Source organism: Coenobita brevimanus, chromosome 39 (genome assembly GCF_032717465.1).
Source record: "Coenobita brevimanus isolate Jiangsu-jjx chromosome 39, ASM3271746v2, whole genome shotgun sequence".
Lineage (NCBI taxonomy): Eukaryota > Metazoa > Arthropoda > Malacostraca > Decapoda > Coenobitidae > Coenobita > Coenobita brevimanus.
This window is the reverse complement of record NC_136992.1, coordinates 26,667,749-26,673,748: the sequence shown is the minus strand read 5'-3', so window position 1 is coordinate 26,673,748 and position 6,000 is coordinate 26,667,749.

Below are 6,000 nucleotides of genomic sequence, written 5' to 3'. Positions count from 1 at the left end.
AAATTCTTTACACACACACACACACACACACACACACACACACACACACACACACGCTAAGAAGATGATGAAGAAGAAGAAGAAGAAGAAGAAGAAGAAGACGACGACGACGATGATGATTACGAACAAGAAGAACAACATATTAAGCACACTCAGGGAGCGTATACCTCCGCCAACGCCTATACCAGACAACTCAAACCAACACCAAAATTTTAACCAACTCTTCCTTGTCCCATGACCCACATATCCACAAAATTCCACCGAAATCCATCTATTATTTTCTGAGATATTTTGTGCATAAATAAATAAACAAACAGACAAACAGGGGTGAATACATAACCTTTTCCAATTTTCGTAGGCAAGAGATGACAAAAACAACAACAGCAACAACAACGATGATGATGATAATGATAATGATGATGATGACCCCTTGCCCTCTACTAACCATCATAACCTAACCCTACCCACCCTACCTACATTACCTAACCCTATCTTAACCTACCCTACCTTATTCTACCCTCCCCTCTCCTACCTTACCCTATTCTACCCTCCCCTCCTCACCACACCTAACCTTACCTTCCCCTCCCCTACCGTATCCCTCCCTTCCCTACCCTACCCTAATCAACGTACACTTCTCCCACGCCCTGCCAACCCTGCCACCCCTGCCGTGCCCCCCCCCAGGAGGGCATCTACGAGCAGAGGACTGACGTGGCCATAGCTACGAGGTGGACAGCCCCGGAGGCCCTGCAGAGGCGCCTGTATACAAACAAGAGTGATGTGTGGTCCTACGGCATATTGCTGTATGAGGTGGTGACGCACGGCGAAAAGCCCTACCCTGGTGAGACGGACTGATGAACAGAGAGAGAGAGAGAGAGAGAGAGAGAGAGAGAGAGAGTAGCTAGTAAACGCATAAATAATATAATTAAGATGTGAGACAGGAGGCAGCTACTGTAGTAACATCTTACGTACTACAACCTACGCAGAATAATAATAATAATAATAATAACTAGAAAGCATTCAGAGAACGTATACCTCCGCCAATGTCACTACAGGCTCTGGATCCACCCCCAAATCTAATCAACTGTTTCTTGACCCATGACCCACCCTTTTACAATATTTCATTGAAATTCAATGAGAACTTTCGCAGATATCGTGTAGACAAACAAACAAAAAATTCCTGGATCCAGACGATGATCCGGCTCACCACCAAAGGCTTAGTGATTGTCCCTTGGGCCATACCCTGCCCCTCCAAAAAAATTCAGCAAAATCCGTTCATAAATTTTTGACTATTCCTGCTAACAGACAGACAAACAAACCAACACCGGCAAAAACATAACCTCTTTGCCGTAGGTAATAATAACTAGAATGCACTCACACAGCGCATACCTCAGCCAAAGCCTTTGCCATTAAAAAGGATCCGGATCAAGATCCCGATCTGCCCCACAATTTTTTTTTTTTTTTTTTTTGGTGGTGGGGGGGATCCATGGCCCACCTTTCCACAAAATTTCACTGACATTCATTGAAAACTTTTGGAGATCTTGTGCGGGATGCTCCGGATCCGAATTCGGATCTGCCCTCAAAATTTATTCATTTCTTCCTTAGCCCATGGCCCACCCTTCCACAAAATTTCATCAGAATCCGTTCATAACTTTTTGAGTACAGTTGCTAACAGACAGACATACAAATCAACGCGGCCAAAAACATAACCTCCTTGGCGGAGGTAATAACCTCACCCAGTCAATAGGGAGGCAAAGGTGAGAAACTAATGAAACAGAACAGCCTACAGCTGCACATCAGTCACAGGCCCCGTCACCTACCCAAACCCTTCACAATTGCTTTTATCACCCACTCCAATCACTTCTCCCCTCCCATCCCTTCTAACCTGAGGAAAAATGAACCCCAATCAACATGACCCGTATTTAACCTAACTTAATCGAACACAAGCAAATTCTAACCCAAACTAATCTATCATTAGCCACACCTTACCTAATCTAACTTGCCCTACCACGCCTAACCCGACCTATCCTGACCTCACATACCACTACCCTCACCTACTATGACCTCACCTACCCCCACCTACCCCTCAGAACTGGAAAACCACGAGGTGCGGGACAAAGTGAAGCAAGGTTATCGCATGGCACGGCCCCCAACCTGCGCCATAGAGCTGTACCAGGTGACGTATGCGCAGTTTTTACCGAATGTGCGCAAGTTTTATTGAATGCAGCTCGTGTGTAAGGGCCCAACCACACCATCTGCGGGCGGGTGCGGGAGGAAGCGGGCAGGAAGTTTGAGTCTTGGGTCACTTTTGGGCGGGAACTTTTACGTATAACAGTACTACAAAACTACCGCCTGCTACCACCCGCGCCAGCACGTATTTAGTATGGACGCACATAAACTTACTTCCTTCATCTTACACATCTACCAAATATTTCACACACCACTACCCACACCACTACACACCTGACTATCCCACACACCACTAACCACCTGTCTATCCCACACACCACTACCCACCTGACTATCCCACACACCACTACCCACCTGACTATCCCACACACCACTACCCACCTGACTTTCCCACACACCACTAACCACCTGACTATCCCACACACCACTACTCACCTGACTATCCCACACACCACTACTCACCTGACTATCCCACACACCACTACTCACCTGACTATCCCACACACCACTACTCACCTGACTATCCCACACACCACTACCCACCTGACTATCCCACATACCACTACACTAACCACTTGACTATCCCACACACCACTAACCACCTGACTATCCCACACACCACTACCCACCTGACTATCCCACATACCACTACACTAACCACTTGACTATCCCACACACCACTACCCACCTGACTATCCCACACACCACTAACCACCTGACTATCCCACACACCACTACTCACCTGACTATCCCACACACCACTACCCACCTGACTATCCCACACACCACTAACCACCTGACTATCCCACACACCACTAACCACCTGACTATCCCACACACCACTACTCACCTGACTATCCCACACACCACTACACTAACCACTTGACTATCCCACACACCACTACATTAACCACTTGACTATCCCACACACCACTACACTAACTACTTGACTATCCCACACACCACTACATTAACCACTTGACTATCCCACACACCACTACCCACCTGACTATCCCACACACCACTAACTTGACTATCCCTTCCCACAGATCATGACCCGGTGTTGGCGACCCTCCCACGCTTCCCGGCCCAGCTTCGTGGAGCTTAAGGCTGAAATGGAGCGCCTTGTGACTCAGTTCAGCACCTAGGGGGAAGGGGGGCACCGGGAGAGCTTGGGGGGAAAGGGGGGACCGGGAGAGCTTTGGGGGGTGGGAAGGAGGCACCGGGATAGCTTGGGGGGGAAGGGGGGACCGGGAGAGCTTTGGGGAGGAGGGGGGACAGGGAGAGCTTGGGGGAAGAGGAGAGCTTTTTTCGGACGTCCTCAGGCCTTCATAGCACCATATACTCTTCTACCCTGCGTCACTCTCCTTTCTAACTCCTCTTTGTCATGATCAAAAGTTTATTGACAAGTTCCTCTGTGTCGATGGATGGTGTTAAGTATTTGTAAGTCATATACACACACACACACACACACACACACACACACACGAGAATGAAAAAAGAGGGATACTCTCTGACATTCGAGAGAGAGAGAGAGAGAGAGAGAGAGAGAGAGTACTAAAATATATGGTGTTTTATCAGTTCATTTTTGGGCCAAAATAAGGTGAATAAACTACAGTATATTATCGTAGTGAAAGGGTAGAGGCTATAATGTGTGTGTGTGTGTGTGTGTGTGTGTGTGTGTGTGTGTGTGTGTGTGTGTGTTCACCGGGTCGGTCAGGATCACGTGATGGTTTTGTGATCATCGGCATTTTACCCTCCCGGAAGAGAGCTGAGAGCTCATATAGTCCGATCTAAGGGCAAAGCCTTGACCTTCACACACGCACACACCCATCCTCTTGCTCAAGGAGGACAGTGACCACCCGCTTTGTCAGTGAAACTTTTTCGCATCCCGAGCATTTCGCGAACCCCCGTCTTAGCAGATGCTAGGCGAGAGCGTTACCACTGCACCAGCGAGCGGTGTGTGTGTGTGTGTGTGTGTGTGTGTGTGTGTGTGTGTGTGTGTGTGCGTGTCGAAAAATACTTCTCTCAACACCTTCGTCCTTTTTCAGCTTATTTCACGTGGCTCTGACCAACAAAAAAAAAAAAAAAAAAAAAAAAAAAAAAAAATACTATGTCTCTCTATCCTTCCTACAATACTACTTTTATTTTAACCTTGCTCAAATTTTCGTCCTTTTTCAGCTTATTTCACGTAGTTCTATGACCGAAAAGAAGGAAGAGAAAATTCTACGGCTCTATATCATTCCTACAACACCTATTTTCTCACAATGCGCCTTTCACCTTCACCTGGCTCAGAGTTTCGTCCCTCTGCTGCTTATTCACGTAGCTCAGTGGCCGAAAAAAACAGTGCTACGGCTCTACATCCCTTCCTCTGCACTTCTTCGTGACTAGCCTCATATTCTCGGGTGTATGTATGCGGCATTCAGGATAGAGGGATGGCAATTTTAGGCCAAGTTAGAGTGAACAAGGCACAGAATTGCAACTCAGCATTCAAGGTGGGGAGATGGCAGTAAGGACGGTACTACGGCTCTACATCCCTTCCTCTGCACTTCTTCGTGACTATTATTCTCGGGTTAATCATCTGCTACGACTCAGCATTCAAGGTGGAGACGGGGTAATTTTAAGCCAAGTTGATGTAAACTGACTAAATGTATGTAAAGCTGATTGACAGTGTATCCTAATTTGCTGTATATATTGTAATAAATATAAAAAAGACGAGTAAAAAGTTCAATCAAGAAAAACGAAAAAGGTTAAAGAAAAATATTAAAAAGGTTCAAAAAATACAAACTATACCAAAACAAGTAAAATAAAAATCATCATCATCATCGTAATTATCGTCATCATCATCATCATCGTCATCGTAATTACCATCATCATTATCATTATCATCGTCATCATTCTGTTTGTTAAGAGTGTACTGAGACAGATTCATCATTATCATTACCATCGTCATCATCATCGTAATTATCATCATCATCATTATTCTGTTTGCCTGTTAAGAGTGTACTGAGAGAATCATCATCATCATCATTATCATCACCATACTATCACCATCATCATCATTATCATCATCATCACCATTCTGTTTGCCTGTCAATAATGTACTGAGAATCATCATCATCAAATCACCCTTTTTCACTGTTAGACAAAGTTGAGATTCAGCTGACAGAGAGAGAGAGAGAGAGAGAGAGAGAGAGAGAGAGAGAGAGAGAGAGAGAGAGAGAGAGAGAGAGAGAGAGAGAAAAATAATACTTCCTCAATATTAGCCTTACTTCCTTGTATATTCCTAACAAAAATACACATAATTCTGTGATGTAGGAAATAAAGATATTAAATAATGCCTGTTTTATTTATACACTCCTTTTTATATGTAGTCCGTTCCCTGACGCCGCAGAACTTCGCATGTCACATCTTCGATACTACTCCCCACCGTCCTTATTGAATACATGCTAGAGCTGGCTCCTTCACGATTGGTGTGAGGGTGTTAGCGGGGATTTAATCATCCCCGAGCTAGGCAACTATGACCATACAGCCCCGCTAGGTTACAGGAGCGCGCTACCACTCCCGGCAACGGTGACCCGTCAGAGGTTCGGGGTGTTAGCGGGGATCTCTCTCTCTCTCTCTCTCTCTCTCTCTCTCTCTCTCTCTCTCTCTCTCTCTCTCAATAAATAAATAATCACTCTGTTCTTTGCCCATCTCTGGAATCGAACACACGTCCTTTTGAACACCAAACCCCTTATATTACCACTTGACCACTACCCTAACACTAGACACATACGAGTATAATTCGAACACACACACACACACACACAC